Source organism: Glycine soja, chromosome 11, assembly GCF_004193775.1.
Source record: "Glycine soja cultivar W05 chromosome 11, ASM419377v2, whole genome shotgun sequence".
In the NCBI taxonomy this organism is placed as follows: Eukaryota; Viridiplantae; Streptophyta; class Magnoliopsida; order Fabales; family Fabaceae; genus Glycine; species Glycine soja.
The window spans coordinates 37,909,558-37,919,303 of NC_041012.1; the positions used below are offsets into that span (position 1 = coordinate 37,909,558).

Consider the following 9,746-nt stretch of genomic DNA (forward strand, 5'->3'; position numbering starts at 1 on the left):
TGCTTTTGCATCTCAATTTCTTTCGCATGTTCATGTACGTTGGTGCTAGGCCATTGTATCTCTCTAGCTTCAGTTCGGTTAGTGATTTTGTTTCATATACTTTCTTCAATTTGTACACAGTACAACTACTTTTAAACTTGTGTTTGCTAACATTGACGACCAACAAACGCAGGATGTTGTCACAAAATATGGTCTTGATCTCGAAACTTGGAAAGAATTTGCAGCAACCCGCCAGACACCTAACTAGGAGGTTAGTTGAGCATGGCATCTAACTTCAAATGAATATTGCTTGTCCAATTTCATCGGTCTCATTTCAATAAAATTGATGGAAATTATATATGCGACATTACAAGATATTAGGAAACGGGCACAAGCAATTCAAAAACACAACGACTGCCCTCACCTACTTTCACTTGGGGGATATGATTTGCTTGAGAAGAAGTTATTAGACGAGAAAAGAAAAAGACTTCAAGAAGATGCACTATTGACTAAAAATACAACAAATATTGAGGACCCCTCATCTCCAATTAAAAGACATGTTAAGTGGAAGGTGGCCCGCACCAAGCGTTACCACAATATGACATCTGATTCGGCACAAGAAATATCCGATAAAATAATGAGTTAACTAATATTGTTGAATTTGAATGTTTTCTTAATTTTATAATGACAATCACCACACATTGTTGTTTTTCTATGATGTAGGATTCCTTAGAAGATCAAACTATGCATGGTAGCTATGTACCCCATGGTCGTGATGACATACTCAACACTGCCAATGGGCGACCTGACCATGGGGGTCGTGTTGGTGCAGCAGGGGCAGGTGTGACAATTAATCAGTACTATGGAAGGGCATCACGTGCATCCAATAACTCCTCCACATCCATCAACCAACAAAAATTAGATGAAGTTATTGTAAGGCTTAGGGAAGAAATGAGGAGTTAGCTTATGAAAGAAATTAGGAGTCAAATAGAAGAAGAAAGCAAGAAGAGCTTGGAAAAAATGACTATGGCGTTGAAACAGGCCATTAAAATAGAGTTGTCATAAAAAGGATCCCTGTGCTCACCCCCAATTAAGGCTGACATACAACAATTAGGTGCTCATGTCAGCCCAAAGGGTAGTAATGCTGAAACTGGTGTGCACTCTTTAGGGGAAGATGTTGCTAATGTCATACCAAGTATAGGATTGTATGTGCAACTTCATGATGGTACACAGTTGGTGCATTGGGAAAAGTACTGCATGGGGGTTCCACCATACACAGTGTGGCTTATGCAGATGATGTGGTAAAGGTCGATGCTGAAAAAGTAATCCATGCTGGCGTTGAAGTCGTACCCCACGTCAGAAATACAATATGTCAAGCAGGCCATTGACAAATTCATTGCATGGCCCACACAGCTTGTGAAAGTTGTATCACATGAGGTAACACGTTTATTTTGTCGTACATGAATTAACACATTCATAGATTAGACATGAACTACCGACCCACATTCATTAACCATGCAGGATGCACAAATTACTCCAAACAAAGTGATTGTACATGTGCCAACGCAGGTTGATGTGGACACAAATGATCCGATGCGTGGACTAATAAAGTTGAGTTTTGATATTTACAAGCCTATAGAATTTATGTTTGATGAGAGTAAATTTGGAATTGTAGATGGAGCTATGTTCGCTGGCTCAATCGCGATACTAATCAGGAAGTGTACTGAGTCACTCAAGTAATATAAAATGGTAAGTACTGAGTATCGAATTCACGGGAAACTTGTTTCATTCAGAAATTACTCATTCAGAGGCAAACATTTGTATAAAACAAGTAATTAATAAAAGGATTTCTGTCCACAATTTTAATTAACTACAAAATTAACTATCTAAATGTGAGAGGTAAATTGTGAGACACTCACACAACAATTCACATTAGGTATTCGCAATGTAATCGTGAAAATCTTTATGTCTCCGTAACCATGACTACAATTTAAAGTCTTGGGTTGGAGAGTTAGGGGTGTGGGTTGATGGAAGTTAGGTTTGGTTGTGGGATTGGAAGAGAGACTTTTTCTCGTGGGAAGGATGTTTTCAATCTTTGCAAAACATAGTGGCAGAGCAGAAATGACATCCACATATTCAAGATCATTGGTGTTGGAAGCAGGAGGCTAATGGGGTATATTTGGTGTCTTCTGCATATTTAACTTTGAAGGGACAAGTTATAGCTGAAGATGGTGGTGTGGACTCGAAGCGACATTGGAGCAAGTTTATTCCTTTGGAAAGCCTTGCAGAATATATAGAGTACCAAAAAAAAGTTACACGGGAGGGGAGTGCTGAGCAATGCAAAGCCGGAATGTGAAGTGTGCAAGATAGAAGTAGAAACAATATCTCATATGTTTTTTTTTTTAAATGTGCAAAGGTTGTACATGTCTGGTATCGATGCTTGCAGTGGGTGTGTGGTCTGTTATTCACAACAACATTGTCATTCATCTTAAACACTTCCAAGGATTATCGACCAACATTGGTGTGAAAAAAAGAGTGTTGGGATGTGATGGGTTCTGCTATTTTGTGGTTGTTGTGGCTGGAAAGGAATAGGGTGGTGTTTTGTGAGCATGAAGCGTATTGTTTAGATATAATTGAATGCATTCAGTTGTTATCATGGAGGTGGTTGAGGTTTCAAAAAAAAGGTTTTGTTCATTCTTTCTACTCTTGAATAAATAATCCGTTGGAGTGTATGGCCCTTGAGAAGGAAAATTGATTCTATGGTTAAGGGGCCTGTGATGCTTCTAGCTCAGGGAGGTAAAAAATGGCACTTATACATGTGCTGCGATGACTTTTATTTTTGTGGTATAACCAGAAGGTTTTAATCTCCCTTTGCTCTTTTTTAGAATAAAATGATAACTTCAATTGTCTCTATCCCCAAGTCAAAGATTGCACCCCACGTCTTGGTTAAGAGACCTAAGTATCTAACCAGTTGTGTCAACAATTGACTTTTTTTATTGTTTTTTGGTTTTTTCTCAAACAAAATACCAAAATGGGTGGTGAAAAATACTAGTTACCAAAATGGGTTTTTGTGGCCATATAAGATGTCGGAAGTGTCATAAGGTGTGTAATACAGTGGTCTTTTTACATTGGTTATTTTTACAACAAAAGTAAAATAGTATTTTTTTTTTTTACATCCGTTGTTTAAAAAAGTATTCTTTCTTCATCAATGTTGAAATAATCAATGTAAAAAAGATAATTTGGCCACATAAGATGATGTCTCTTGCATCCTATGTGACAAAAATAATCATGATAGGAAAATAATTTGTTTGATAACCTATTTTGGTATTTTGTTTGGGGAAAAAATCCAAAATAATAAAAAAGTCCAACAACTTTTGTGCTCGAGTGATGTTAGATGTGATAGATCTGGGTGTTTTTAGCAGACTGATGTTGATTATATATAATCCTGTCTAGTTGTATAATGATCTTGTAATTATATGGATCTAGAGGGAACTGTGTTTTGAGTATTACTTCATCTGTTAGAGGAATAAGATGGTGCCCAACCAGGAGCTGAGGATATACCTGGATGGTATTTGTGGAAGTGAGGCGGATGAAAAGTGTTATTGTCTTTGTTTTAGCAATGCAGCGTCAACAAGTTAACAATATTCTCGTTGGCTGCTTGATGTGGAGCTCGGAATCTTTGTTCTAAGCTAGTATTGTCATCAATATGGTACATCCTGTAACATTATTGATTATTCTTTATCAAATTTACTCTTTCCCTGCTAAAAAAAACCCATCAGTTAATCAGTTTGGCTTCTTAAAAAACACACAAAAAAAATCCAAACTAATGTTACTTCAAACGCATATATATTCAAGATTAGTCAACAATATGCAAACAGAGTTACCAGACGAAAACAAGACAGACTCGCTCTTCTAAAATCTATCTTCCAACCAATAAAATAAAATAATTAATAAATTAAAAGTTTAATCCCTCCCTGTATCAAAATACTCTCCTTCAGTCTGAAAACTAACCGTTTAAAAAACAATCCGAAGACTAAACACTCTCTCGCTGCAACACACAAGTAAAATATTAACATTTTAAATTCCCAATTGAGAAGAAACACCAATATATATATATATATATATATATATATATATATATATATATATATATATATATATATATCATTGTTCAAGCATTGCAGAATCAACGTCTGTTGAGCTAACTTTCGAAAGAAAAAAAAAGTCTTTTGAGTTGCATTGTTCTCTGATGCAGCAGAAGGTGAATCTAGTATACATCTATTTTTCCGTTGTCATTAGTATACTCGTGTTTTGTATTGTACAGATTGAAGGCTTGCAAATGTTATGGAACCTTAGCCTCTTTCTTCTTCTCCATTATGTTTCTTCTCTTCTCTATGTTAACAAGATCCGGTACATGAGGAGGCTCGGGGAAACTTCTCTCAATTTCAAAAAAATAAATCGGAGACAGGTGGCTAGTTCTATGATTTTTTACTGTGTTTAGCATTTCGAAGTGGAGGAATTCCAACATTTTTACAGCATTACCTGCTCTCCTTTGATATAGATATTGGATAAAGAGTGGAATGCAATATTCTTTGTCCCGCATTGCCTGCTCTCCTTTGACGGATAATATTTTTTTTTTATCCCTAGAAATTGAAATTAGATACCAAAGGTTTATCATAACTCATGCAAATTGCTCAACAATTGAGGTAGACTTTCTTGGTGTCAGATAATATTCTTAATTTCAGTTTTTCTACTCATCTTTAAAACATTAACATAAGAAGGAAATTTTTTTACCATACCAGACAAGTGTTAGGATTTTAATTTAATGAATACATTCTCCTCAAGAACTAAAAATAATCCCTATTCCCTTGGCAAAATGGTAGATATTGTTACATTGTTAATGGAAATATTCTTCGAACTTCTAAAACTAAATTCTTCATTATTTGAGTTCATTGTTCCAACAGAAAATGCAGGATGGTTGGGTTTTGGAAGGGAGATTGTGTCACTTCCTAGCATTAGAACAACGGTGGAGATAGTCGGTCTAACTATCGCATCTTGCTGAACACACAACAAACCAATGTGTAAGGACTTCACAACTTCATTGGCCATGAAGGATTTTTCCAGTGGATCCATCAACTCAAAACATTTTCCTGCACACCACATGTTCCAAGCCTGCAAGTAATTGTGATATGTGAATGATGCTAAGTATGATTGAATAACTTCTTGATCAAGTATGAGTGAAAACTCATAAAAAGAAGAGTTTGACCATGTTCTAATAGATTGAATCCACTATTCTTTCTCTAAGCTCAATTAGTATTATTGAATAACTTCTTGATCAAGTATGAGTGAAAACTATCATATAAAAGAAGAGTTTGACCATGTTCTAATAGATGGAATCCACTATTCTTTCTCCCACTAATGATTTCCAAAACAAGAACTCCAAAGCTGAAAACACAGATTTCACTAAAAATAATCCTTGCATAGCATATTCTGGAGCCATGTATCCACTAAATGAAATCAATCGAATTTTGTTAGTTCCTTTACATTAAATAATGAAAAACAGGAATTTAATTTTTCAGACAATTAAGTACTTAAAACTACATTAAAAAAATCGTATTAACTAAAGAAATGTTAGATATCAATAAAACTCACAAAGTGCCCATTAATCGTTTTGTATTTGCCTGGTCTTTTTCCATTTTCAAATGCCCTCGCTAATCCAAAATCTGATATTTTGGGACTCATCTCATGGTCTAATAGAACATTGCTAGCTTTGAGATCTCTATGATTTACTCTGAGCCAAGAGTCCTCATGAAGGTATAATAGGCCTCCTGCTATTCCATAAATAATGCTTATTTTCCAATCAAGTTACTTTATCTGTTCATCATCTGGCAAACAACATAAGGTCAGATAAGATATATATATCAACTACAAAAATAGTATGAGAGGAAAACTATTTAAGGAAACGAGCAAATACCAAATAGTAAGGATTAGTGTCACGGCCCACTCTTGGGACATGACCGGCGCACAGACTATGACTTTCTTAATCTGGCCAGCCTATCCTATACAACATAACCTGTAAAAGAACACAACATATATATCTAGACAAATCCATATGCTGATATCTCATCTCATCCATTTAATAACAAAGTGAATTATAATTACTAATCACCAAGTGTCTCAAAACATCATACGTTCATCATCATCATATCTATAAGAGAGAATCATTTACATTTCAAAATACAAGAATTCTCTCTAAATCTCCTACTACCCGGGCCCCTATAGCTGCATTATACTGGAGTTACAATCAAAATATCCATCAGACACAATGAAGACCTACCAAAAAGATGATCATGTTCCTAGGTGTGTCAGCAAATCCCAGGAAATCGGTTACTCCACTACTGGGTATCTGAGAAAAGAAGTAACATAAAGGGGTAAGTCACAAGGACTTAGTGAGAGCATAATATACTAAGCAGACATGAAAGAGAGCACCATTTAACATAAATCCTTCCATTTCAAAAGATACTAAAATGACACTTAAATAAATAATGAACGAAAGATACACTTGCTTTTAGAAATCCATGTACGCAAAGAATATACATTTCAGAACTTCTCATAACTTGGTATCCCAGAATAATTACTTTAAAATCAAGTACTTATTCTACCATGTGCACATAGACCACATTATCTCTTCGTTGTGGTGAACGATAATTATATAACTATGGCATTTAGCTCGTAGGCTGCATTATCTCTTCGTTACAGCAAGCGGAACATATAAATATACTATGAGAATTTAACTCATAAGCTACATTATCTCTTTGTTGTAGCAAACGGCATATATCATTTATTATAAAAAAAAATCAACTCATAAGCTACATTATCTCTTCGTTGTAGCAAACGAAAATATAATCATTATACTATGAGAAATCAACTCATAGGCTACATTATCTCTTCGTTGTAGCAAATGACATATCCTTCATGAACTCAACATAAATAAAATTAAACAAACGGTTCAACATTCATCCTTATATATTATCAAGATCTCAAAATATATATCAAAGCTCACCAAAAATATATATGTTCAGAAGTGTACTTGTTCCTCCATAAAAGAACTTTAAGGAAATCGCTAAGTATATTAGCTACTCACCTAAATAACGCATCACTGACTTTTACCGTTGTTAGGAAGGTCAAGCACTGTATTTTCCACAGAACCTAAGCATTCACATAATAGAACAAGGGATTAGACAAAATCCCTAATTTTAGCAAACCTAGGGTTTTGAGAAAATCACAATAATCTCTAATACTTGGTTTCTAACTCTTTTTCTCACAGCCCATGACTAATCAGTGCTATAACATACTCATCTAACATAATGGGTCATAAACATTTACCTTAAAGAGATCAAACAGAAAAATCTAGAAAACGCGTAGTGTTTTTCCCCTTTTTCCCGTCACCTCCTCGTGCTTGGAAAAATCCAAAGATGAAAAATTTTGCAAATTTCGGAATCATGGAAGGATATGAGTGAGAGATCGAAAGATTAAATTTTTGGGGAAGGAAGAGATGAGGTTGAGAGGGGTGTGGGCTACTGTAAGAAGAAAAGAACGTTTTTTGGAAAATGAGGAGAGAAGCTCTCGGGATTTTTAAGGTGAGGGGGGTGGTTTGTATTGTTACATTATTATTATATTGTTATTATTTTTCTTTTCTCTTTCCTCTTTATTTAAACGGTGCGTTTCAATTAGCCTTTACATGGAAGCAAAAAAACATTTTTTTCAGACACTTTTCTAGATGGCGTGTTTTTCTCTTAGAGATTTGTATTAATATTGATTACATAAGATAACTTGAGTTCTGTTTCACATTATGAACAGAAAAGAAATGTGCCATAACACTCTCTACTCTCTAGTATTATGATCATGGGTTGCAGATCCATTTCCTAAAAAAAATAGTATTATGATCATGGGTTGCAGATCCATTTCCTAAAAAAAAAATAGATACCAAGATCACACGGCACAACTTGTTTAATTTGTTAGCTAACAAGTAACGTAATATGCCTATTGTATTAAGTTCCACTTCTACTTTTAATCTAATACATATCAACTCCGCTTGATTGATTTCGATAGACCAAAATTTATTTGGAGCTCATAATATGATGAAAAAATTGTAGTAAAAACTACTAAAGCTCATGAAAAATGCTATTCAATGAAACCATCTGAAAACATATATATACCAAACAAGTTAGTGTCCAAGCTTCCATTAGGCATGTACTCATATAAAAGTATCTTCTCATTTTCCTCCAAGCAACACGCCTAAAGTCTTACAAGACTGCGATGTTGCAATTTAGCTATAAACATTACTTCATTCTTGAACTCCTCTAAGCCATGTCCAGAAGCTTTTGAGAGCCTTTTGACTGCAATTGTTCTTCCATCTGGTAGAATTCCCTGAATAATCAATAAATAAAAGCACATTGAAAAATGGTAATGTTAAAATTAATTACTTATTTGATCTCACAATCTATTTATTTTATTTTACTTCGGCTGATTACTACTAAATAATTTAATTTAGTCCCTTAATTTTAAATATGATTAAATTTATTCTTTTAATTTTTCAAAATCAGCACAACCTGGTCATTTTGGTTCAATGGTGAACTCTAACGGTGTCAAGTCAATTTGGACAAAAAGAACCAAATTGTATTATTTTTGCAAATTAAAGTATCAAATTGAATCATTGTTAAAATTTAGAGACTAAATCAAACCATTATTAACAGTGGGACGAAATTGAATAAAATAAATAAATAGTCGAACCAAATATGCAACTAATTAAGTTTAATTATAACTCACCTATATCCAAAAACTTAAATTATTAAAATACCTTGTAAACGGAGACAAATCCACCTTCCTCAATTTTAGATGCTTCTGAAAAAGTTACTAGTAGTATGTAGAATTGTGATTAATGGGATTGTAGCAAGGTCTCCATTCAATGTTTGATCAGTATGAGCAGTACCTATCAGATATCATTCCATCTACAAAGACATGTTTTGAGTTCGTATTTGAACTAAATTAAATGACCATATTTGAGTATGCAAAAATAATCTCATAAAAATATTAGCAAGTGTTATGGCAGGAACTTACCTTTTCTAACTCTTTTCTTGTACTAGAAGCAGTAAACAATGAAACATAGTATACCTACTAACCCCGGCGCACTGAAGGAAAGGATCAACTTTCTTGACTTACTAGTACCTCCGTTGTCTTTAACAGTCCAAAAGACAAGACAATGTACTATCCTTAAAAAGTAGCACATATTTTGGGTCAATGTATTATGCAATTATTATTCAATACTGATTAGACCCTCTAACTGAAATATACAAACTATAAGAAATTAGAGTCAATCTCCAAGAGTCACAAAGAATGAGTGTATTCTTTGTTAATTCATTACAGAAAGTGAGGATACAATCCTTTTATATGATATCGTGATTGTGTAACATGTCTAATAACCCACCAAGCTATCTGTTCAAAAGGTATTTTTCCGAAAATTTACCATTATATAAGATTATAAGACATTAATTTCATCCATGCAGGTACATATCTAAGCTAAACCCCACGCTTGTTGACTTGATTGTCAAGATGTTTGTGTAGGTGTTCCAAGGTTTCTTCACCCGTCGGAGACTGTTTAACAGCCTCATGTGTCCACTATGTTCCAGGTACCAACTTTCTCCCTAAGAATGCCGTCGTTTGCTGGAAATCATTACTCCTTTCTCTCTTCATTGTGGAATCCAACT

General features: G+C 34.4%; 1 long non-coding RNA gene across 1 annotated transcript; it reads right to left on the minus strand.

The window, feature by feature from the left end:
- Positions 1 to 4,699: 4,699 nt before the first annotated feature.
- On the minus strand, positions 4,700 to 7,631 carry LOC114375117. The gene is made up of 6 exons (XR_003658715.1): positions 7,366 to 7,631; positions 7,124 to 7,188; positions 6,317 to 6,385; positions 5,954 to 6,052; positions 5,632 to 5,864; positions 4,700 to 5,151 (listed from the first exon to the last, which is right to left on the minus strand). It is a non-coding gene; the product is annotated as an uncharacterized LOC114375117 (long non-coding RNA).
- Positions 7,632 to 9,746: the final 2,115 nt, after the last annotated feature.